We start from the raw sequence: 26,687 nt of genomic DNA, 5'->3' as shown, positions 1-26,687 counted from the left end.
AAGGTTGTGGGTTTGATCCCCATTCAGGGTGCATGCAAGAAACAACCAATTAGTGCATAAATAAATAGAACAACAAACTGACGTTTCTCTCTCTTTCTCTTCCTTTCTCTCTCTCTAAAAACATCAATTAAAAACAATAATAAAAGAAAATAGGCATCCCTACTTCTATATCTTAACACTGCTTTACTTTTCTTCATAGTACATTTATAACTCCTTATGACATCATATTATTTACATATTTGCTTCTTCTTTTTTAATTACTTTTAAAAATCTTCACCCAAGGATATGTTTATTTCTTTGAGAGAGAGAGAGGCAGAGAGAGACAGAGACAGAGACATTGATGTGAAAGAGAAACATCGATCGTTTGCCTCCCAGACATAGCCTAACTGGGGATCGAACCTACAACCTAGTTGTATCCCCTGACCAGAGATCGAACCCACAATGGGATGACACTCCAACCAACTGAGCCACCCAGCCAGGGCTTATTCTTCTTCTTAACTACTAACATAAACATCATGAGGGCAGAGATTTTATCTTATTGAATGAGCAAATAAATACTTATTATTTGGGATTTATGGGAAAAAGTTAAATTGTACACAAAGCTGCTAGAAGTATGAATTTGGCTGCTTTTCTGAAAAAGCAGTATACCAATATAAATTCTCCCCCTCTAAGAAATCTATCCCATAAAAAGTAAAGCAACAGTATGCAAGGCCATTTTCAAAAAAACATGTATTAAAGCTGTGTTCATAATATCATAAAAACTAAACTGAAACAAATGGACACTCACAGGGGAAAGAATGGTTAAAATGTGGTACAGCCATACCTTGAAATATTGTGCAGCCATTAAAAAGAATAAAACAGCACTATAACAAATAAGGTGGGTAATTTCCATCAGGTACTCTTCAACTAAAAATATTAAGATGAAGAAAAATGTATATAATATAACCCATTTTTGATAAAAATTTTGTGAGAATATGTATATATGTTTATCTGTGATTATATGATATTAAAATATATAAAGGAATATAAACTAGGTCAGTAAGAATTCTCTATCAGAGCAAGAGATGTGGATGAAGGACAAAGGGGAAAAAGAGGGAAACTCCAGGCAAAACAAAAAAGAAAAGAAAAAGGAGGGGAAGAGAGAGAAAGAACATTAAACAAATTCTGTGATCGGATATTTATGACTTCACATAAAAATTCATGTTTTTCTACATGAAAGAGAATTATTCAGGGAAATTGATTTTGAAGCACAGAATGGTTTTTGGACACTGGGCCCAGAATTTTTTTTCAAGCAGAAACCAACTTTTAAATATAAAATTGGTTGCAGGGGTCCTTAATCTCATGAGAAAATAGAGAATTGCTGCTAGAATTGATCAGATTCCCAGGAAATGCACAAATTCTTACAGATGGTTCTAGGAACACAGCTAACTTGCAGATTAGGTTAGTCAGTGTACTTTTATGCTCAGCTGCAGAAAATAGAAACCAAACCTTAAAAAAAGAAAAAGCAATATCCACTGAGAGGAATAAAAAGTCTTTTCAACATTTGTTCCCTCAACTTTTAAAAAAGATTTTATTTATTTATTTTTAGAAAGAGAGGAGAAAGAGAACATTGAAGTGCTAGAGAAACATCAATTGGTTGCCTCTCACGTGCCCCCAACTCACGCACCATCCTATAACCTATGCATGTGACCTGACCAGGAATCGAATCAGCAACCTTTTGGTTATCAGGATGATGCCCAACCCACTGAACTATACCAGTCAGGTCTGTCCCCTCAAATTTTAATGAAGTAGCCTATGTTGTCTACCTTAATTGTTATGATGTGGGGGAGGGGGGCATTTTTCCTCTTGAAAACCAGTTACTGTACTACAGGGTGGAAATGCCCAAATAAAGCCTTGAATGGTTCCTGGGGCTATCCTGAAAACTTTTACCTTAAGAAAAAAAAATAAAGAGAAACAAATCAAACTTTCTATTATGTAAGAATATGTGTTTATCTCCTCTGCCACAATAAGAAGCTTCACAAATATCCCCTTGTAGAGTGCCTAGCCCCTAGCATTTAATAAGTGATTCCACACTTTCTCTACACTTCAGAAACATTGTATGTTGTGGAAGATAGAAATGGGGTCCATATAATCATGTAATCAACCTGTCCCCAAAATGTTTTGCTTGTAACACCATGGAGCACATGGTGCCAATTTCAAGTATAAAGTGTAGATGAAGGAAAGAGGGATCCATTCTGAATATTATATGATAGAATTTCATTGTAGAAGTTTACCTGTATATAGACTTCATAATAGATGACTTTACAATCAGGTGATTTTACCACAAGGTGAATACTGAATGAGCCCTGATTGTAGATTTTTAAAAATATGAGTAGAGAAATGCAGATTCAATGCAGTTTGAGAGAGAAATATTAGTGGCATGATAATATAATAAGTGTTTGGGCTCTAGGCTACCAAAAAATAGTTTGACATCTTTCTCATGTTTTTTCTCTTGCTTACCTCTGTGAATTTTGGAAAATTACTTAACATCAGTTTCTTCATTTGGTAAATGGGCATGTGAACTCTGGTTTTGCATTTTGAAGAGAAGATAAGTAAGGCATTTAAAACATGTGACTCATAGTACATCTTAAATGTACTAGCTCTCTTTACTAACCAGGAAAAAAGTACAGAATATGATAGGATATTTATAAATTTTAAAGGCAATTAGCTTGAGATAGTTCCATTATTTACTTAGGAAGGCTGTTTTTGTGCAGTGTTATTTTAAATTTGCATCTTTACATTTATTAACTATGGGATTAAAATGAATTATTCCTTTGTATTTTGGGTCACTCGGTGTTTTTCTTTCTTCCATTTTTTTTCTGGTAACCTACTTTACAGCTTATTTTTAATTACAAGAATGGGTAAATGAATGAGATCTAGCCAATCAAAGGACCTCATCCTTTGCCAGTGATAAGTTCAGTGAAGGCATGTGACCTATGCTAGGGTTATGAGTCAGGGTTCAGTTCAGAAAACGGAGTCATTTCTGGGTGGTCCAAGGAATAAATTTAATTTAGTTATAAGCATTTTGTAAGAGCTGAGATGCCAAACCAAACGGAAAACAAAGAACCTCGGGGATCAGCAATATAGAAATGTGCTGACACCCCTCCAACTGGAGGCACAAAGGAAGGAGTGATGTGAGCTCAAGACCTGGTGCTCCTTGGTGGGAACCAGGGTCTCTGAGGAGGCTGTCCCATGGGGATCGGGGTGACAAAAGCAGGGTTCTTACAGCAAGGGCTGGAAACATGGAGAAGATACGGTGGCCACTGGAAATACCACCTGAGGAATGGATGAGTGGGTTGGAATATTCTGGTTTATCTTTGTCCCTCTGTGCCTTTTACTGACTGAATCCATATAGAATTCAATAGGCAAGGCAGTCTGGAAATGCAATTTTCAAAGAAAGGGCATAGATTGGATCTGAACACAAGTGGGTACACAGTTGATATATTAAGACAATCCTCACAAAAGCAGCAGATATTTCACCATGTAAACTGTTGGAGTCAGGGATGGAAGAGTCCGCTCCTTAACTTCAAAAACATAGTGCTAGGAGGATGTGCATGTCTATGTGGAGGCAGGTATTTTCAACAGATCATTAGGGAACACCACAACCTCACACGTAGTAGGAGTAAATGAGGGCCTCCCATAGTCAGAGAAGAACCAAGACTTGGAGAGTCGAGAATAGTGTTGTTCTCATTTGAACCCCAGATCCATTTTTGCCTGTCATTACCTCACCTGTCTTTCGATCTCTCCTTTTTTTGGTGGTGGGGAGGGGGGGCGGGTAAGCTAGACTGTATAGGGCTTATTTCACTTGCAATAAAATATCTTGACTAATATAACCATGATAGTGAATATTTTAAAGAGGTGCTAGGATAAATGCCAAGAATTACCAGTAAAAGAAATGAGAGAATGAGTATAGTCACGTATTACCAGTAAAAGAAATTAAGTGAAGGTGGTGATGTTGATATGTCTTAGTTGACCATAATACTGAATGAATTCTCTTTTTTCTTTTTTTATTAAATGTATTGGGATGACCCTGTTTAATAAGATCATATAAGTGTCAAGTGTACATTTCATAGAAGTGTATCATAGAAATGTACACGATCACTCTTTTATCTTAAATGGGAAATTTAAATAACAAAATATTTTTAAAGGTAATTTCTCCCAGCCTTTAAATACAGAGGAGCCAGCTGATTTCCTTGATTCATGCCCAGTAATCAGACTACAAAAAGAATGCAGATCAATGCCAGATGGAGGCTGTCAAATAACAATTGGCCACAAAGAAACAAACAAAAAAAAAAATGTATTTAAAGTTAAGCTGTAGCTACAATATGTGGAATTATAAACAGAGTAGTTTTATCCTCTTTTTTCAACCTCAACAATCTAGGAGAGATTTTGTGTTTTGTTTTGTTTTTTTAATAAAGTAGATAATTATCATTTAAGCATCTAGAAAAAAGCTAAAGGAGGCCCAATCAACACTCTATCTGTTTATTTGTACTGAACATTAATGTTTCTAGCTTCTCCTTCTTTCACATCAAGCGAGATCTATAAAATGTTTCATTTTCTCTACATCTTCACCAACATTTACCTCATCTTTTTGATCACAGGCATTTTGACAGGTGTGAGCTGATGCCTTATTGTGGTTTTAATTTGCATTTCTCTGGTGACTGAGTAGTAATGTTGAGCATCTTCTCATGTACTTGTTAACTATTAGTATATTTTCTTTGAAAAATTCTATTTAGCTCCTTTGCCCATTTTCTTTCATTTTTATTTAAAGATCTTATTTATTCATTTTTAGAGAGAGGAAGGGAGGAAGAAAGAGAAGGAGAAAAACATTTATGTGCAAGATACACTGATTCGTTGCTTCTCGCATGCCGCTAACTGGGGACCTGGCCCTCAACCCAGGCATGTGCCCTGACCGGGTATCAAACCAGCAACATTTTGGTTCACAGGACAGCACCCAATCCACAATCCACTGAGCCAAACAAGTCAGAAAATTTGACCATTTTCTTATTCTTTTTTTAATACTTGGGATTTCTTTCTTGGTGTTTACTTATTTATTTGTTTGTTTGTTTATTTATTTTTAGAGAGAGCAGAAAGGAGAAAGAGAGGGAGAGAAACATCACTGTGTAGTTGCCTCTCACTCACGTCCCCAACTGGGGACCTGACGTGCAACCTAGTAATGTGCCCTGACTGGGAATCGAACCAGGGACACTTGGCTCGCAGGCCGACCCTCAATCCACTGAGCCACAGCAGCCAGGGCTTCATTTTCTTATTGATTTCTTATTGTTATAGAGTTGCATGTGGTCCTCAAACATTTTGTATTTTAACCCTTTATCAGATATATGGTTTGCAAATATTTTCTCCATTCTGCAAGCTGCCTCTTCATTTTGTGGATTGTCTTGTTTGCTGTGCAAAAGCTTTTTAATCTGATGTAGTACTGCTTGATTTTTTTGTTTTGCTATTGATGTTTGTATTTTTAATATCATACCCAAAACCTCATTGCCAACATGGATATCAAAGAGTTTGTCCCTGTTTTCTTTTGTAAAAGCTTTACAGTTTCAGGTATTACATTTAAGTTTTTAATCCATTTCAAGTTAATTTTTGTGAATGTTGTAAGATAGGGGTCCAGTTTAATTCTTTTGCTTGTGAATATCTAGTTTTCCTATATAATTTATTAAAAAGACTAGCCTCATTCTCCACTGAGAACTTTTGTCTCCTTCTAAAATATTAGTGGACCATACATGCATGGGTATATTTTGGGGGTGCCTATTCTGTTCCATTGAGCTATGTGTCTCTTTTTATGCCTGAGTTCTACTGTTTTAATTGTTATAGCTTTGTAATAGTTCAAAATCAGGATGAGTGATGGCTCCAGATTTAATTCTTTCTTAATGAAGCATATTTTTAAATAAATTTTAAAATATTGTTGAACATTTTTAAGAGTTTCTTAATGCACAAACATTGCAGACCAAATTTAATCCTTCTGTGAGATTAAATAAATTACTTTATGTTGAAATAGAATAAAAGGCAATAAAAATTTTATGTTAGGAAACTTTTTTCAGTTTATCATATAACAGGACAAAGAAAAATGGGATTATTTTGAAATGTACTAATGAGGAATTTAATGTAACTCATATTTGTTAACAATTAAAAACTCTTAATAGAAGGATACCTCCTTAAGTAAGACAAAGTATATCCTATTGCTAAATTAAAGGAACCATTTCCATTAAAAAAATAAAAATCAATGACTTTCCTAGTCCAAAATTAACCTGCTAGAACACATTAAAAACTCACTCGGCCCTGTCTGGTGTGGTGCAGTGGGTTGAGCGTTGACCTGCAAACCAAAGGGTCGTCAGTTCAATTCCCAGTCAGGGCACATGCCTGGGTTGTAGGCTGGGTTCCCAGTTGGGGGCATGCAAGAGGCAACCACACATTGATGTTTCTCTTCCTCTCTTTCTCCTTCTGTTCCCCTCTCTCTAAAAATTAGATGAATAAGATATTTTAAAATATAAAAAATAAAAACCCTCTTTCATAATAGGCACAAAAATATTTTTAAAACGTAAGTACTCAGCAAGGAAAATGAACTGAAAAAAGATAAGTGCAAAACTCAACTGTGGGTACAATATCAGTAAATATGGAAATATATATGGTATACCTGGAATGGAAAGATAATATGGTAAAGATACTGATCTGCCTTGTGGCTCAAATTAAACAATAAGTTTAATGTAATTATAATGGCACAGAAATGGTTTGTTTAGAAACTTGACAATATTCTTTTAACATTAAGAAAAAATCATGTAAAGATAACTTATAGAGTCTGGTAGTATATTGTGTTTATAGTGTTGGGTTAAAAAAAATCTCATATGTGAGATAATAAAATTTTCTACAGAGCCATAATATAACAATGTTGTTAGTTTAAGAATCACCATCCAGATCATAGAAAGGAAACCAGATACTGATTTTATGATATCTGAGAATTAATTTAATATTAATAATAGAGGGATTTCTGGTTAAGATGGAGGCCTAAACAGACATGCTGCATCTCCCTCCACAGCTAAGAAGGAATACAGCTACCTCAAAACTATAGAGACAACCAGAAGTTCCAGAAAACCAAGCTACATGGAAGTTCAACTAAGATATAAAGAAGAAATACTCATCCAGACAGGTAGGAGAGCAGAGGCAGGGCGGAGAGGACATGGTGTGGTGGTGGCAGCAGCTGCGGCAGCAGCAGGCAGGCAGAAAATGCAGTCACACGTTTTAAAAAGTTGGGAGGGACACCTGGGGAGCATTCCCAGCCCCAGACCGGACCGTGCAGCTCAGTCCCAGCACCACAGAAAATCAAGCCACTGTGCAAACCAGTGGGGGTTGGGACAGAGGAAGAAACTGTCAGTCTCTCAGCAGAGTCCGCTTGTTTAAAGGGCCCCCTTGGTCCTAGAACACCCACAGATCCACCCACTTTGGAAACAATAGCCAGGGCAACAGCTAGAGAAGCGCTAGTCCCATATGGAGGTGGGAGAAGTGCCTGGAAAAGAGGAGAGTGCTGGGCAATCGGCATTGTTCCTTCTCAGACCCCTCCCCCACATACAGCACCACAACGTGGTGAAACAGGTCGCCCGTTACTGACGAATCCCTAAGGCTCTGCCCCTTACAACGTAGTAAGAGCGACAGCTCTGCCTGGGACACAGAAGCAAACAAACACAGGAGACTTCCAGCCAAGATGGAGGCCTAGGCTGAATGTTCCTTTTCCCTCCACAACTAAGAAGGAATACAACTACCACAAAACCAGCAATAGCCAGAAGTTCCAGAAAATAAATGGAAGTCCAACGTATGAAGTTATAAAGAAGTGGTGCTCATCTGGGCAGGTAGGAGGGGTGAAGCCAGGGAGGAGAGGTCGAGCTCTGCTGTCCACTGCAGCAGCAGTGATGGCAGCAGGACAGCGGTAAGCACAGATACCTGTATCTAAGGGGAGGCGAGAAGCACCTGGGGAGCATCCCCAGCTGCAGACCAGACCCGTCAGTTTGTGATTCCAAAGCCAGGGAAGGCAGACCCCCATTGCCTTGGACTGTAAAGCCCAATGGGGGTGAGGATGGAAAAGGAGGCTCCCAGTCTCTCAGCATAGATTCAACAGCAGGAATCCATCTTGGACCCCCACCCCCGCAGAAAATGTTCGGTTGTGACGAGTGCACAGAGTTCTGCCCCCTATAGCGTAGGAGGTGTAACAGCCCTGCCCAGAAAGCAAAGGTAAACACAAAACTGTTCAGGGTGGCACAGATCATGATAGAGTCCACTGACACAGCTGACCAGACAGCAAATTTCTAATCTAATGAAGCAGCAGATAGAAAATCTTTCTGAGGCACAGTTCAAAGCTTTGCTTATAAAAGTGCTTACAGACCTAACAGCAGATCTTAAACAAGACAGGGAAGGAATGAAGGCTAGTCCTGCTGAAATGAACAAAAACACATATAAAACTAGTGGTGAGGGCAAGAAAACTAGGGATCAAATCAACAAATTGAAACATAGGGAAGGAACAAACAGTCAACTAGTGCAAAAAGAGGAAACGAGAAATGAGCAAAATGAGGAGAGGCTCATAAACTTATCAGACAGCTATAAGTGGGCCAACATCCAAATCATAGGGTTGACAGAAGGTGAAGAAGAACAACTAGAAATGAAAAAAAATATATGTGAAAAAATAATGAAGCAGAACTTTCCTAACTTGGGGAAAGAAATAGACTTACAGGTCCAGGAAGCACGGAGAATTCTAAGAAAACTGCACCCAGGGAGAACCACAGCAAGACACATTATAATCAAAATGTCAAAAATTAAGGCTAAAGAGAGAATCTTAAAAGCAGCAAGAGAGAAGAAGAGAATTACATACAAAGGGGTCCCAATAAGACTATCAGCTGATTTCTCAAAAGAAACCCTGGAGGCAAGAAGGGATTGGCAAGAAATATTCAAAGTAATGAAAAGCAAAAACCTACAACCGCAATTACTCTATCCAGTGAAGCTGTCATTCAGAATAGAAGGGCAAAGAAAGTGCTTCCAGGACAAAGTAAAACTCAAGAAGTTCATCGGATCCAAACCACTGTTACATGAAATGTTAAAGGGACTTGTTTAGGAGAAAGAAGATAAAAACTATGAATATTGAAATGAAAACTGTATCACAACAACCAACAACAGAAGCTAGGGAACCAAAACAATGGCAAACTAAGTAGGCAACGAGAGTGGGTAAAGAATTATAGGTATGGGGAACATTTGGGGGGGGAGGTCAGTAGGGAGGGGGAATGGGGGAAAGGGAGAAAGATGGTACAGAAATTAAGAAGCATAGTAGGAGGGAGTGGAGTAGATAGGAAGATGTTGAGAAGAACTATATGCACAACCAATGGGCATGGACTAAGGGGGGGAACAACTGGAGGGAGGGAAGTCACTTGGTGGAGGGGAACAAAGGGAAAAGAAATTGGGCAACTGTAATAACATAATCAATAAAGCATATTTTAAAAAAAGAAAAGAAAAGAAAGAAAAAAAAAACAGTCAACCAGTACAGAATGAGGAAACAAGATTGAAAAAAATGAGGAGAGGCTTAGGAACCTCTGGGACAACTTTAAGTGTGTCAACATCCAAACCAAAGGGGTGCCATAAGGAGAAGAGGAAGAGCAAAATATCAAAAACTTATGTGAAAAAATAATGAAGGAAAACTTCCCAAATTTGGTGAAGGAAATAGATGTACAAGTCCAGGAATCACAGAGAGTCCCAAACAAGCTAGACCCAAAGAGGACCACACCAAGACACATCATCATTAAAATACCAAAGGTTAAAGATAAAGAGAGAGTCTTAAAAGCAGTAAGAGAGTTGCCTACAAAGGGTTGTCTATAAGACTATCAGTTGATTTCTCAAAAGAAACTTTGCAGGCAAGAAGGGATTGGCAATAAGTATTCAAAGTGATGAAAAGCAAGGACCTACAACAAAGATTACTCTATTTATCAAAGCTATCATTTAGAATGGAAAGGCAGATAAAGTGCTTCCCAGATAAGGTAAAGCTAAAAGAGTTCGTCGTCACCAAGCCATTATTATATGAAATGTTAAAGGGACTTACTTAAGAAAACAAAGATCAAAACTATGAACACTAAAATGACAACAAACTCACAACTATCAACAACTGAATCTAAAAGAGAAAAACAAAATCCAAGTAAGCAAACCAGAATAGAAACAGAATTATAGTTGTGAAAATCATTTGGAGGGTTATCAGCTGGGAGGGGGAAAGGGGAGAAATGGAGTAATGGTGCAGGGATTAAGAAGCATAACTGGTTGGTACAAAATAGGGGGAAGTTAAGAATAATATAGGAAAGGGTGAAGCCAAAGAACTTATATGCATGACCCATGGACATGAACTGAGGGGAATAAGATTGTTGGAGGGAAGTGGGCTACTGGGCAGGGGGGAACAAAGAGAAAAAATATTAGCACTACTATAAAAACAATAATCAAAAAATATATTTTTAAAAAGATTAATAATAGAATTTCTAATCAATGGAAAACACTATATTAGTCAATACATGATTTTAGCAAAATTGGAAAATAATCTTATTTCACACAGTAGGCTGACATAATTTTGAAAAAGATTTAAATGTATGATAAAATTTATGAAAGTTCTAGATCATTTGCGTGCAATAACTTTTGGGGGTAAGAGGTTTGCCAAAGCATTACCTAATGGCCAAATCGTGATATATATTTGACCACATAAACATATTTCTATGGCAAATGTAGAATGATTTAAAAGACAAAAAACAGGCAATATATTATTGCATACATATTAATCAAATAACCCTTAAAATATTATAAAGCAATGAAAGAAAAAATCACCTTAATAAAACAGAAACAAACTAGATAATTTATACACACAAAAAGCAAATAAATAAATACAAATAATTAGCTTTTTACTATTCAGAAAAATTTAAGTTAAAATGCCAAGAAAATATCAATTTTTAATCCATCAAATTGGCCAAGGTATGTATGTATGTGTGTATGCACATGCACACACCACACACACAAAATGAGTATACTTAGTTTGGCAAGATGTTGGAGAAATAGGTACTCAATTACAGCAGTGGGCTATAAATTCGTTGAGATATCCAGAGGGCAATTAAAAAGGTATGGAGGGATAAATGGTAATGGGAAGAAGCAATAAAAGGATAACGTTGGAACTCTGATTTCCATCTTTAGGGATTTATTCTAAGATTTATTTACAAACAGGTCATGACAGCAAAAAAGTTTATTAGTAAAAACATTCTAGAAAGCTATTACAGTGAATGAAGACAATAAGTCTTATTAGGCTAAAAAATATGAAAACAAATTGAGAAGACAAATATTGTGAAATGTTTAAAAACACATAAATAACAAAATTTACTCATAATTTCATTATGCCTGGGAAATTTCTCTTATTTTCACTATTTCTATAGAAAATATATTTCTTTTTTTACTTGTGGATCTTATCAAATTTATACCTCATACATAAAATTTTATAAACAAGATTAAACTAATATAATTTTGCAAACTCCTTAGTAATGTGAATATATTTTTATGATAACAGATATATTTGTTCAACTGCTTTTATTGGCTACATACTAACCCATCATATGGGTTTTCATAGAATTTTTTTATTATAAGATAATATATTGCAAAACGCTCATCTTTACAGTTACATTTTTTGATACATTTAGCTTTTTAAAGTAAAAATAAATTCAAAATATCTCAATGTTCTAATCATAAAATGTTAAATTTTAACTTAATAAATTTAAAGGTTGGTAAAACTATGTAGGGAGTTTGAAAAGTGGTTTTATTCACTGGCAATATTATTTGCATACATTGGGAGCTGCATGAACATCTGACATGAAAACCTTTTTTCCTTGGGTCTGTACCTATTGAAGAAGATCCTAGCTATATCCAACAATCTTAATTAATTTCTTTGCAATTAATTTCACTTCACGCATTTTAAGTTGAAAAAATCATTTGATTAAGTCGTGTCATTTCTGAAAAAAGTCATGAACATGCCAATCAAAATAACCTTATTTATTACCTAATGTCATGAGGATCAAATGAAATAATTTGTTTAAGGTATCTAGCAAAATGCCTGGCAAATGACAAATCATTGCATATAATAAAGCTTGTTATTATGATTATTACCATTAAGCAATGTGGGAGAAATATAGTACACAACTCTTACCATCAAGAAGCTTAAAGTAGTTGTAATTATAAATTTCAACCATTTCCATATTCTAGGGGCAAAGCTAGTGAATGCTAAAAATGTAAGTTATTCTGTTGAAAATAACAATGTTTGTTTATGCTGTGTTTATCATTTTTGGATTCTACTTATTCTTTAAATTTTCATCAAAACATTTGCTTATCGGATATTGAGGGGGATTTTAAAATATAGATGCTTCCTTATTAATGTCCATTAATTATTTATTCAAATTTACTTCCTAAGAATTTTTTTGCTGTCTCTCCAATTTTATAAAAAATCTAGGCCTAATGTATAATACGTATGTCTTATATAGCTTTAATCTTAGTTTAACATTTAATTTTACTACTGATTCGTGACCACCATAATTGTCAGCCCAACGATCAGTTATTTTGGTAGTGTAGCACCCTTAAAAATGTGTGTTAATCTGTATACATATTATATACAATATATTACAAATTATACTACCATCATTTTGGCTTGGAGACAGTAGTACAATTTTTAGATAAAAATGTATACATATATATTATATACTATGTCTCCAAGCCAATATGTGTGTCATAGGAAAAGCAAACAGTGTCAAGTCAGATATGACATAGCAAGATAATGGATGACATATTTGAGAAAATCATGAAATAGGACATTCTATATTAGTAGAAATGAAATAGAACAGTCTATGTTAGTAAAATTAACTATTTTTAAAATTAATAGTCATTATTTCTTCCAAGTCTAATTCATCAAAGATGAAATTAAATACCCCCAACTCTGTCATTGTTAAGATTTAAAGATAATGTAGAAGTTACAGGTCTTAGAGTAAATTTAAAGATGAAGTATCTAGTAAGTATTCTTTATTGTGAATACCTAAAAGTAGTTTTACTAATATGATTTAAAACTAAAATATGTACCTTTCATGTTACAATATTTCTACTAACATTATCATCCCATCATGGCATAAATACACATAGCATCACATTCATTTCAGGTCTCCACATAATGTCACAATTAATGCGACCCACTGCTGTATTTCAGGGAACAGTATCTAGTGCTTTTCGGGCTCTGGAGAGCAATCTTTACCAGTTTTCACAGCGCTTTGGAAACTGTTTTCAACAGTTGGAGGAATTTATTTCGGAGGGGAGAGGAGCCATGCTTATTTAAATCACTGCCCATATCTGTTAAGGACTTTAAAATGATTTAATAGTTCATCATATAAAACAAGCTTCATAATATTTCATGCAAATTTCTAAAATTGTAAATTACATAAATCAATCTTTATTACGGCTTCATTATAATATTTGTGAGATAAGATAAACCAAATACAACAGACTATCCATTTCAAATTTAACTCACTGAAAATCTTTTTTACCTAAAAGTTAAATATAATTAAAAGAATATAACTTTCTAGTATTTACATGTTGGATTTTGGTGGAAAATCAAATATCTTTTGTTATATTTCTCATAATTGCTCTCTCTTCATTACATTTAAAAACTATACTTCTAACCTTAAGCCAAATCTCAGTGGAATTCAGTAAATTTGAGACACTTAATTATTCTAGTTCATACAAGATCATCACTACAGCTGAACATATAAAACATATGGTACAATAATTCCATGGCCTTCAAACATTCCCAGTTTATTCCCAAGTTTCTCAGGCAAAAACGAAGTAACAGTTTCAGTGTATAAACATGTACTTTCCAGAGCGAAATGGTTAAATATTGCAGCCAATTCAGAAATAGCACCAACTGACTCCTTTTCTCTGCTTTTCTTTTCCTTTGTCTTTTTTCTTTTTAAAGTGGGACTAAGTTAAATTCTTTTCTGAATTTATGTGCTCACAAATATATTTCCCTTGAGCTGTCAGAAAGCATCAGATTGCCTGATCTGCATGATAAATTTTAAAATCTTTTCAGAAACACAAGGACATTTGCTTCAGGCATTATGATTTCATCATCACCATCAGAAACAAGTATAAAGCCAACCAATCTCTGGTATTCAAACCAAAGCCAAAAGATATGGTACTTTGAAAATATTTAGTAGAATTATAATAATCTAAATTCATTTAGATCTCTTTTTCAAATCATGATATTTTGCAGTTGGACAGTCATTTATTTATTGCCATGACCACTCCTAGGTGACCCAAAAATAAAAATGTGATTCTTATACAGAGATTTCTCTAAGTAATATTTGTAAACAAATTATACTGTCAGATGAAAATCCTCTGGTAACTAAAGATGGTATATTTAATATTTAATAACAACTTTAATTCCTGTGCTCTTTGTGAAATATAGCTATAACATCAATTCCACTAATGAACATTCTGAGTAGATGTGACAAATTGGAAGATTTTCTATGATGTATTTCAGATCTCTTGATAATGTATCCCTTATTCCTTGAATGATGTGAGAAAAAAATATCATTAACACCACCACGTCTCCTTTTATATTTAGTTTTTTATGAAGCTAACTGAGAGTTAAAATAACAAGTGATAAATGTTTTTCTAGATTCACTATGATAGATATATAAAATTTTATTTGAAATTTGATCCAATTATGCTTTTATGTTTAAAGCCAAGTTTACATTTTCAAGGGGTTAAAACAAATAAGCAAATATAAAAGCCAATTCTGTACCTAGCTAGCAAACAGAATATAATTGCTCTATTCAATCAGAGGCTGTGACTAAGTGACTCTAATCAAAATGCAAGGTAAGTGGGTTTCTGAGGTCTTGAATTATTGAACAGGTAAAGGAGGGCCCTGGAGTTCAGAGAATGGAAAGATATCATTATATTTTTTTTCCAGGGAGTGTAGGATGCCCATTCACCCCTCTGGCAAAAGTTGAATGTACAAAAGATTTTACTTTTAAAGTAAATGAAATAACCCTCTATTCGTTAGCTTTGATTAAAGATGCACGTCGGATACTTCATCTCACCTTCTTTGCATTGTAACATTTCCACATTATCACAAGTAGCATTATGTCACCAAGACAAACCAATTTCCTTCTTGTAAATGTAAAACTACATGTTTGCTGTAAGATATCGCCATCAATGTCAGTGACATACCAGGAAAGTCTCAACATCTGCCTTGTCACTTATGGAAAGGGGAAGGCAAATTAAATTCTCTGACCACTATTGCTTTAGCTCATTGAATTTATTTATAAACTCATCACTGGCACTGTATTACATTCAGGGTATATCAGCACTTTCACCAGAAGCCAACTGAAAAAAAAAACAAAAGGAGATATGATGCCAATTACCTTTACAAAAGATAGGCTCATTCAGTCTATTTCTAAGAGGAGCTGGCACAAAAGTTACAGGCAAGTCTTTCACTTGCTGACTTGGGTCTCTCTACTTAGTAGTCAGTGGTGTAACAGACCCATCGGAGACAAGAGCTAGCTCACATTTGGATTCCTGTCAAGTTATTCTCTCTGGACCTCAGTCTCCACATCTGTAAAATAAGGGAATCAGCCTAGGTTTTCTCAAAGGCCCTACTAGTTCTAACATTCTATGAATTCAAAATGAGGGTGGATGCTTTAATATTGTTTATCTTACTTTGTTATATACAGAACATTGGACCTCCTCAAAAAATTAATTAAATGGGTTTCCTTTCTCGATTTTTACAACTTTATAAAATAATTAATAAGATTTGATATTGGAGATCAGGCTAAGAATAGACCACAGTAACAGAAATCCCCCACAGGTCACATTTTTCCATCTGTTCCTCCTTACTCTTCCTCCCTACTGTGTATCCCACACCATGGTTCCGGTCACACATTAAACTACAACATGTTCAATGATGTCTATCTCCTCTTCTTTACAGGAGTATCAGCAAATGGTTCCCTCAAAACCCTTGAAAATTCAGAGAAATGTACACTAATAGCAGTGCTGGAAAAAGCTAATCAAACTCGGCAGCTGTTTTCTTTGCTGGCCCATCTTCTCCTCTCTACGCAGATGTCTCTCCCTCCACAGAATCTCATAATGGTGATGAAACAGAAAAGTTATGAGCAGATATCAAAATAGTTTTCAAATAGTTTATGTTATCAAAATAAAACTGCTCTCCACTCCAGCTTTTGCCCTTTCGGGGAACTAACTGTTCAGGTGCTTATTACAAGTGCCTGGCCTATAATTTTTTTAAACCTCCAGGACATCATTTTCATCTGGAAAGAATCTTGAGCCACAATTGTAAGACCTGACAATGTTTAAAAGGACATTATAGGTACTTTGTGAACTCACAAGCTGTAGAAATCAATAGAGAAGTCTTGGAATTGATTTTTCCAGGAGAGTCCATTGTAACTTCAGGAGCGGCGCAGACACTGGGAGGAGGTAAGCTTGCTGGAGGTTAAACAACAGTAACAGGCGCGTGGAAAATGCCGCACTGCACTGGATGAGGTCGTGTCTCGGAGGAGGCACTAAGTGATGATGTTGTTCAGGAATGGCTAAAGGAAAATACATTAAAAATACTAGGCAGCCCCTGCAATGCTCCGGGGCTTGGAGAAGGAAAGCTCTTCAAGGTACAAAGAAAATGGACTTAATACCCTGGCTGGTGTGTCTCAGGGGATTGAGTGCCAGCTTGAAAACCAAAGGGCCTCCGGTTCGATTCCCAGTCAGAGCACACGTCTGAGTTGCAGGCCAGGTCTGCAGCTGGGGGCATGTGGGAGGTAACCACACATTAATTTTTCTCTCCCTCTCTTTCTCTCTCCATTTCCTGCTCTCTAAAAGTAAATAAATAAATAAAATCTTTACAAAAATGAATTTAATTGAGTGTTCCTGATGATCTTGAATTTAAATGTATACTGTTGATTTTCTAAGGATAATAACAGCCAGTTGACTCATTTTCTCCAGTTTTTAAAAGTCGTCTAAAATTATAAAAATAATGTATTGTACACTTTAAATTTGCCAAGAGCCTAGATTTCAAGTGCTCTCATGACCACCACAAAACAAACAAACAAACTGAGAGGTGATGAGATAATGGATGTGTTAATTAGCTTGATTGTGGTAATCATTCCACAGTGCATACATACATCAAAACATCATGTTGAACACCTTAAATATGTACAATTTTTGTTCATCAATGAAAGTGTAAAACAAGAGAATTTTCTGAAATTAATCTATGCACTCAATAAAGACGTCTAAGCCTCATAGGTGACAGCAAGCTGTGTGCCCTCTACAAGGCTATAGTCACTTAGAGGAAGGGGTGAAAAGGCTATACATACATCTCAAACAAAACTCTCCACCCCACCATATATAATACACTGACTGCCAACAGCCTTTTATGTAACTAGGATTCTTGTTCTCAGAACAGCTATTGTTTTTTTCTCCCAAGTGTTCCTTTACCTCCTCCTCATTTTATTATACTTTCTGCAAATTCAGAAGTAAATTCTACTTTAGTCAAGAGATAATACAAAGGGTAAACATTCTTATAAATTATACTGTTTTTATTCTAAATATGTCTTACAGTGATGAGGGAGAAATCATGAATACCAAGCAAGCTTCTGTATTTTGGAGGTTGGGAAGAAAAGGGTTAAAAGTGGAATTTTAGAGGTCACAGAAATACACTGTATAAACTTTAGTGTGAATTTTAAAAGTCTGTTTGGGTGAGTTAAAAATCCCCAAACACAAATGCCAGAGAAAAAAATTTTATGAGGGGAGGGACAAAATTCTCTTGCTTTGGAGAATTTTTACCTTTACTTATGGAACACAGCTTCAAAAGGAAGTTTATACACATCATCCTATTAGGGTGATGTTATAGCACTTTCATTGACCTTGTTTAATTTTGCTTTGCATGATGTTAAAATTTGGAGATGCCTCTCCCTTTAATGACTGGGGTTGAATAGATATGGAGACGCTGGTAAAAAATTTGTCTCTTTCACCATACTTAAATATGCAAGGAATATAATACAAAATAGCTAGAATTTTAAGTCAGAACATTTCACACTAAGCTAAATAATGTTGTTTATATTAACTGTTGAGAAATATACGCAGGTAGAAAGCTGCCCTCACTGTCGTCCATGAACCTGGCCTTGAGTTTGAGGTTTACCAATGTCTACACATCTAAGAATCTCAGGGATTTCAAGGCTTTTATATCAGGGCAGCATTCTTTGAAAAAGAAACATTTTTTCTCACCTAGGAAGTAAATCTCTTGTACTCAGTACTGCAAAGTATTCCACAACTCATTAACCAGTCTAGAAGTTCAAAAGATCTCAACTGATTAGATTTTTAAAAAATGGATTTCAGGAAGCTGAAGATACACATGAAATCATTTTCAATTTCTATCTGCTTACCTTTGATTGAACTCATTTCTGTCTTTCATACTCACTCCATAGAAATGAACAGAAGTACACTACTGAGACAATTAACCAAAATGTATCATGTTTTGCAAATAAGTCTAAACATTCTAAACTTTGGAGCAGGTATAATCAAGTGGATAAGTACAAACTCCTAGAATCGACCATACAATGCAATCTGGAGTACAACCTAAAATACAGCTTCAAATACTCACCAGTGAAATGATGAGAAGTGGATGGATTGACACTATCAACACTGTCAGCACTGTCACAGCTAAGAACTTCATCATATGATTCCTGCACAGAGGAACAGGGTGAGGAGCTGTCAATTTCTTCACACATCCCCCTTAAAATTCCACTCATAGCTGCAGCACTGTCACATGTACCTGTAACAAGAACAGGGACAACAGAGCATTTTAATATTTGACCAATGATTGCATAGTCAAGGTTTCCAAATTGCTTTGGGAGGCTGTGATTTTTTGAACTGCATATACCACATTATCATATCCATGCCGAAATTATTCTTTTCATAATGTTTGAAAGCCCTGGAAACAATTCTACCTTGATTGTTATTTGTATCCTCATCTGACAACAGAATATTATAAGAAAAAGTCAAAATTAAAAATGTGGAATCAGAGAATTGCATAAAGAAATGTTTTGGTGTTTTCAAATATCAAAACAGGAGTCAAATACATTTATTTGATTTGTTCTAGTAAACCGTGTACAGTCTTTGACAGAGCCAGAGTTCAGAACAAAACAGATCACTCTCTTGCATGCTTTCATACACAGAGCATACTGATTAGGGCATGTCTATCTTGCTTGGAATTTCTTTTTTCCTCAGGCACAAAGGCATCTACATTCCTGGGGCTCTTTGTCCATCAAAAATCAAATTGGTTGTTAGGAATAACTATACCTGCGAAATTTAGATGCCTTATCATATTACCAGTCAATTAAGCAGAGCTAGAGGGAATACTTGAGTCCTATCCCAAGGAGGCTGGTTCAATAAATGTTATATAGGATAAACCACAGTCCCTAAGTCTTTTACTGGGTAAAATATTCCTTTAAGTCTTCATTATCTGTATCAACCCAGTCAGGGAAAGCCAGTCAGAGGTAGCCTGATGCATTTTTAAAAATTTGTTGCCTTGGCTGGTATGGCTCAGTGGATTGAGCACTGGCCTGCAAACCGAAGAGTGCCTGGTTTGATTCCTGGTCAGGGCACATGACTGGGTTGCTGGCCAGGTTCCTGGTTGGGGGCATGTGAGAGGCAGCTGATCGATGTGTCTCTCCCTCTGTCTCTTCGTCCCTTCCCCCATCTCTAAAAATAAATAAAATCTTTAAAAAATTTGTTAATGTCAGTTTAGATGAGCTGTTAAACCTCTGAGAGTAATAATTTATTTATAGCTATAGAGTAGATATTAAGGTGATCAACAATTGCAAACACAAATTCCTATAAATGCAGGTAACCTCAATGAATGAAGAGTGTCAGATGTAAGAAAGTCATGCAGTCATCTTAGTTTTCTCTTTCATCTACTGATATTTGTGAAAAGGTATAAAGGAAGACTTCTCTACTGTAAGGGAAGTGATAGCCCAGGCACAACAGAAAATGGTCTCCCAGTCAAGGAGATAGTAGGTTGTAACTAGCATGAGCTGTGGTGAACAAGAGGTGTGTGCCTGGGACAAAGGGAGAATCTGCTGCTCAAGTTCAGGTCGTTCCCACTCCATGCTTCCCCAATTTGATCTCTAAAATCTGACCGATGCCCCATTTACATATGCAATCAGTCTTTACCTCCTTAGGTTTCACATTCACAATCTTCCACTCCCTTACTAATTTTTTAAATGAAATTAAAGGAGCAATTTTTAGATTACATTCTAATTTATTATTTTAATTTTTCTTTTTTATTTAATTTATTGCAGTGACATTGCTGTACAATTCTATAATACATCATCTGTGTATTGTATTGTGTGGTCACTACCCCAAGTCACATCTCCTTATCTCCTGTCACCATTTACCCGCCCCTCCTTCACCCTCTCCTACCTACCCCCTACCTTCCTGGTAATCATTATGCTATTGTCTGTGTCTATGAGCTTTTTTTCTTTTTGACTTAATCCCTTTACCTTTTTTACTCAGACATGCAAACCTACTCCCCTCTGAAAGTTGTCACTCTGTTCTATTTACAGCTCAACTTGGACTGGTTCTACAGGATAAACAAAGAATTGTTCAGATCTGTGACATGGAAGAGATAATAGAGTTAGGATTCAAAACACTCCATTAGCTGAGTATAACACCTGAAACACCTTTTGGAGGTGCATCAGTTGGGGAAACAAACTTATTTTACAAAGGATACCTGCACACTATATGCTAGTAAGAAGAGATGACAATTTAAGCCACCACATTTCAGTATGACAGTACTAGCTATGCCCACCAGGTAGTACCAAACAAGTCTAACAAGAGAGACTCTCTTTAAAAAGTACAGCAGCCTTGGGACTGACCACTGTTCCGGTGCCCCTCATTGACCTCACAGTCCCCTTCAATTTTGGAACCTACATTTCCTTGAGACATATTTGTTCTGGGTCCTTCTGCTGACTGGCTTCTTCTGCTTCTGTACTTTCTGCCTCCTCACATCCCCAGCTGGCATATGGCTCTGGGTTCTGACAGACCTGCCTCTACCTCCATGTAGTCTGAAAGTCTCAACTCTGGACACCAACTGACTTGTTCTTTCACTATTGTTTCAGTTAAGATTGTGGGAAAATGTTCAGTCATTTATTCCGTTCAATAGAAAAGAGATTTGTCTGCTGCCTTTTGTTTAGAGTCATTTATTATTTATTCAGTAAACTTCTACTGAGCTTTCATCATTTATCAGTGACTATTTTAGATACTGGAGAATACAGTCACAATACAGAAGAAACAAACCCTTGCTTTAATGGTACTCACTTAGTATGTGTTGTTAGGTGAAGGTGTAAACAAACAATAAACAGGTAAGTAAATTAAATCTATAACATGTTATATGGAGATCAATGTTATAGAGAAAATAAGCAATTAAATGGGCAGTGACTACAAGTTTGGCCGATAGAGAACATTCCACTTTTAATTGATTGATGAGCTAATATCACAGTGAGAAAGTAGCATAAAGACGTAGAGGAGGGGAATAAGTTGGCAATTTTGACATCTTGGGAAAGACTAGTCCAGGTGAAAGGAATGGTGTGTGCCAAGGCCCTGGGCTAAACATGGTAGGCAATGAGGTTGACAGGTATTGGGGCTATACTCACACAGCCTGTGAAGACTTTGGCTATTGTTCCGGTGAGATGATGGCCACATTATAGGACTAAAGTAGTAGAGTAACAGACCTGGTTTATATTTTTAAAGAATCACTCATTAGTCTCTTATTCCATAAGAAAACAGGGATTATGGTAAAGGGAAAGGTAGCTTTGACAGAAGGAAAAGATTCAGAATTAAGAAAGACTTTTAGAACTTAGTGGCTCAGATGACCAGTTAAAGTTAGAAAACTCAAGTCAGATAGCTGGAGAGGTCACTAGTTTTTTTGTTTTGTTTTGTTTTGTTTTTTGGGGGGGAAAGAATTTATAAAGAGTTAGAAGTGGAGGAAAGGTCTAAGTGCTTCCTGAAGCAATGTGGTTACTTACTTTTATTACCTAGAACCACCTCCGTCTCTAGATTTACCAATTATTTTATGATGGTGGAAGCCATCTTACAAGCTTGGTTTCAAATAGGACCAGTTCAGATATGTTGTACCACTCTGTGGTATTGCTTTGGCAAATAAAATTAACAATGAAAAATTAAGCTTTCTTTATTTATGCTAAAATAATATATTTTTTTAATTTTGGTAGATAGGAAGGAATATATTGATGATGACCACTATAAAGGATTTACTCATTTGTGGAAAAATGGAGGCAAAGATTCAATAACTATTTTACCCACCATTATTCCTAAAGTTACTTATTCAAGATTTTTAAAAGTCAAACACACTACCACTACCTGCTACTGATGGGATTATCAGATCCTGATTCTGCATTAATGGTCTTTGCAAGCAGACAGTCTCCAACTTAGTCACTTGGTGACTCAATGTGACCATTATTTGGTTGAAGGAACTCTCTTATTTACAAGTAACTTAAAAATTTTTTAGAAAACTTGCTTGTAAAGACTAAGAGCTACTGATAGCTTTTTAAAAAATTTTGATATACCTTATGTTTATTAGTTATAGGGAACTATGGAATTTTTTTCCTTAACCATTATGAAATTTGTGTAAATATTTGTGGATGAACTTGCTCACATTTATGCTTTTAGTTTCTGATGGCCTTGAAGAATCTTGTAATAAGTCATTAACGAGAAACTGAACTGTATGATTAGGTATCTAAGTAAACACAAAGAAAGGGGTAGGACAAAAATATCCCAAAGCATAACAGGCACTTGTCAAAAGAGAGACTCATCCTCCTCTGTGTTTGCCAGTGTGATTCCACTGTAGTGTACTATGGTTGTAGTACTCAAATTGCAGTGTTACAATTATTTCCATGGCAACAGAAGATGAGATCATGCAGGAGAAGCTAAATTGTGAGAGATTAAGTTGCTACCCCTATTCAGATGTCTGCAGTAATAATAAATGAGGAGAGCGAATGAGGGAGAAAACAGTTTCTCTTAAGTGTCCTTGATTGAGATTGTCCCATCCACATATCAAGTGAAAGCAATCCTAAGCAATATTATGAGTTACCTTTTAGCCAAAGAACTTACATGCATGACCTGTGGACATGAACTAAGCAAGGAGGGACTGCTAGGGGAGAAGTGGGTACTAGGAGGAGGGGGCAAAGGGAAAAATAATTGGGACAACTGTAACAGTATAATCAATAAAATATACTTTTTAAAAAGCCAGAGTTACCTTATGATACAGAATGCTGTTTTGAGAATATATGGCTGGAAGAAACTTTTAGTGTACAGAGGGAAGTACATGACTTATTTATGTTTTCTGGCATCTAAGATTACAATATTTGTTGTGTATTTGTTAGAAATAAAATGTTTTAGAATTCTATTTCAGTATCACTTAATAAGGTTCTGTGTTTCCCAGGTCCAAAAAAAAAATTGGTGGTGCCTTCTTAGGTTTTCTTAATTTATCTAATGAGAATACTGTATTATTATTAATCCTACACCTAATTATTCCTTTAAAAAGTATATAAAATAATTGCCTTAATACTTCTCCTAATTTAAAGAGTTAGTTGCCCATGGGCATGGGTTGATTACCAGATGTTAATAAGTAAATGTTATAACAGATTATTGAAGCTAGAGATGGATGCAAAATAAACATGAATAAAAGTAGACTGAATACTGAATGGTCCTCAGAATTTGGAGGGGAAAGTAGGGCATGAGGGATGGAGGGAAATCCCCAAAGGAAAAATGGACAGTTTGGTGACTTGAGAGATCGGGCATTGGTTTTTATCAAGAATTTAGTCACAGAAGAGTAAGAGGTAGAAGAAATCAGCCTGGGTTGTAGTACCTTTGGAGAAATGGTAGTTCCGAAGATTACAGAATTTGGTACATCTCCTTGTGTTGAGAGGAAAATGAGAAGAATCGCTTTAGTATGAATTTGTGTTGATATCTGGATCTCCCAATTAAAAACACATCTATTAATTTGAAATGTAAGATCTTTGAAACTGGAGCTAGAAAAAGCTTAGAAGAAAAAAGCAATCTGTACTTTTACCACTCATTTGACTTCCAGTATAGAAAAGTGGTAATGTGTTAATCATTAAAATTTCCTAGGGAGGTTTGTAAAAATATGGAGAGTTCCAGGAACCACCAGGAACCACTGGAATAGTGCAGAGGGTGAAGCCAGTTGCTTGAAAACCTGGTTTCACCACTTCTTAAATAGTTCTTCAGCAAGTTAATGAAGTTATCTGAGCCAACATTTTCTCACCTGTAATATGGGATTAATAGTAGCTGTTTTACAGGGTTAGAAAATGCACTGTATTTGCTTTCTTAATAATTTCTAACTTCTACATTTGTCATTGGTTCCTATTGTGTATTCCAAATGCCTTGCATTATAGGTAAAATAAAACAAAAAACAATTCGCTAAAATCTTGGATGCAGGTATAATTTAGCCAGTTTAGTATAAGGAGGGCTATAAATTAGGAATGAGAGGCCAGACCATGCCACTTGCACTTTAAGGCATTGAATGGATGGCAACAGCACAGAAAACTAAGGGAGATGATACAAAGTCTTTTAAGGATGACTTTGTCGAATGGGCATGACAAGACAGATAGTCTTAGGGTGACCTTGTCAAGTGACCCTGTCTTGCCAAAAGTTCCCCCTACAACTCCGTGTGGATGCTGGGGCTAAAAGGTCTCTAGAAGCCTAGTTTTACCTACAGCAATCTGAGAAGACTTGTCAGGGTGTGTTCCCTCCCTTGTCAAGTGACCATGTCTTGCCAAAAGACCACCTCACACTCCAGAAAGGAGCGTGAATTGATTAACACTATATATGCAATTTTGTAACCTGTAATTTTCCCACTTATTACATGAGCATGTTCTTTCCTCATTAAATAATTTTCAAAACCACATGTTTTGGTTTTAGTTGATGTTTATTTTTGTGCTTACGGCTAGCATTTCACTGAATAGCCATACCATAATATCAGCTAAAATTCTAAAGAAGATGAATGTTTTTTAAAAGTATTTATTATAAATATTCACATAATTAACATTTTCATTCATGTATCTTTGTGAATATCTCTGATTATATCTTTAAGATGAATTCCTAAAAGTGGAATTACTAGGCTTTCAATACACATCGTCAAATAACCTGGCAGAAAAATTCTAACAATTTATGTCTTTAATGGTGCATTGGGATATCACTTTATCATCAACTTGTCATCACTGTGACATTGCTATTTTTAAACATTTCTGTGAATTTTTAGATACTCATTAAGAGCTGACACAGTGCTAACTTTTTCCCAGGCACTTTCTAGCATTTTACATATGTACAATATTAGAATGGATTCTGAGGTGGAATACAAGATTCCCCACCCTCTGGTGTACATTTTTAAAATAACCCCAGAATTATACATATGGTAAAATATCACTCCCATGATTATATAAACTTTATATGGCAAAGGAAATTTCATATGTAATTAGGGTCCCAAGTCAATGACCTGATAGAGTATCAGGTGGGCCTGACCTAATCACACGAACACTTTAAATCCAGGGGTCACATATTAAGGATAAGAAGGATTCAATGCAAGTGAGACCCTGTGGCTGCCTTTGAAGATGGAAGGGGCCACATGACAAAGAATGTGTGTGGCCCTTAGGAGCTGTGAGAGGTTCCACCTGCAGCAAGAAGGAAATGGGGACCTCAGTCCTATGACTACAAGGAACTGAATTCTGTCAACAAGAGCTTAGAAGTACAATAGATTTCCCCTCCAGAGTGACCAGACAAAAATTCAGCTGAGCTGGCCCTAATTTCAGCCTTGTGAAACCCGGAGCAAAGAACTTAGTCACACTGTGCAGGACTGCTCACCTTTTAAGTTGTTCAGTCTGTGGTTAGTTGTTACACAGCAACAGAAAACTAATACAGTATATTTCAATTCATTTACTCTTCATCATGCCCATATGGAGTGGGAGTTATTATTAATACCATTTTCAAATTAAAAACTGAAGAACAGAGATGTTTGATAATGAGGCAAGGTCATAGAGCTAATAACTACAGGCAGCATTCAAACCCAGACATTTTGGCATTTGATCAGCATACTTTTAATTATCACACTCTTCCTTGATTCTGGACAATATCTCACTTCTAGAATAATTTTTTTACAGTCTCATAATACTAACTTAACCAGTTGATGTCCAATGATTTAATTACTGATATATAGAAAAATAGAAAAACTAGCCAATATAGAAGAATGTTTGTTTTTGTTTTTATTTTTGTAATTTCCGAATGAGAAATAATATTTAGGAAGCTATTAAAAACCCTAGGGATTATCCTGTTCCTATCATTCTTGGCTTAAAAACAAAAACAATGACTAGCAATAACTAAACTTGCACACATTTCCTATGTCCCAAATTCTTTGGTGAAAAATGTTCTACATAGACCTTTCAATCTTTAAAATATCGCACAGGTAGATCACTGAATTTTATAGAAAAGGAAGCTGGCTCAGATAGTTT

At 35.8% G+C, this 26,687-nt stretch overlaps 1 protein-coding gene across 1 annotated transcript in view; it reads right to left on the bottom strand.

Annotated features, from left to right (window-relative positions):
• Positions 1-26,687, bottom strand: part of CSRNP3 (cysteine and serine rich nuclear protein 3) — a 189,613-nt gene that overhangs the window by 150,245 nt on the left and 12,681 nt on the right. The window contains exon 2 of the mRNA XM_090267774.1: positions 18,749-18,919. The gene's annotated coding sequence lies outside the window, so the exon portion shown is untranslated. The remainder of the gene's footprint in view (positions 1-18,748; positions 18,920-26,687) is intronic.

Source organism: Furipterus horrens, unplaced genomic scaffold (genome assembly GCF_987537825.1).
Source record: "Furipterus horrens unplaced genomic scaffold, mFurHor1.1.pri manual_scaffold_1, whole genome shotgun sequence".
Classification (NCBI taxonomy): domain Eukaryota; kingdom Metazoa; phylum Chordata; class Mammalia; order Chiroptera; family Furipteridae; genus Furipterus; species Furipterus horrens.
The sequence above is the reverse complement of the archived record's forward strand: the minus strand, read 5'-3'. Positions and strand labels throughout refer to the sequence as shown.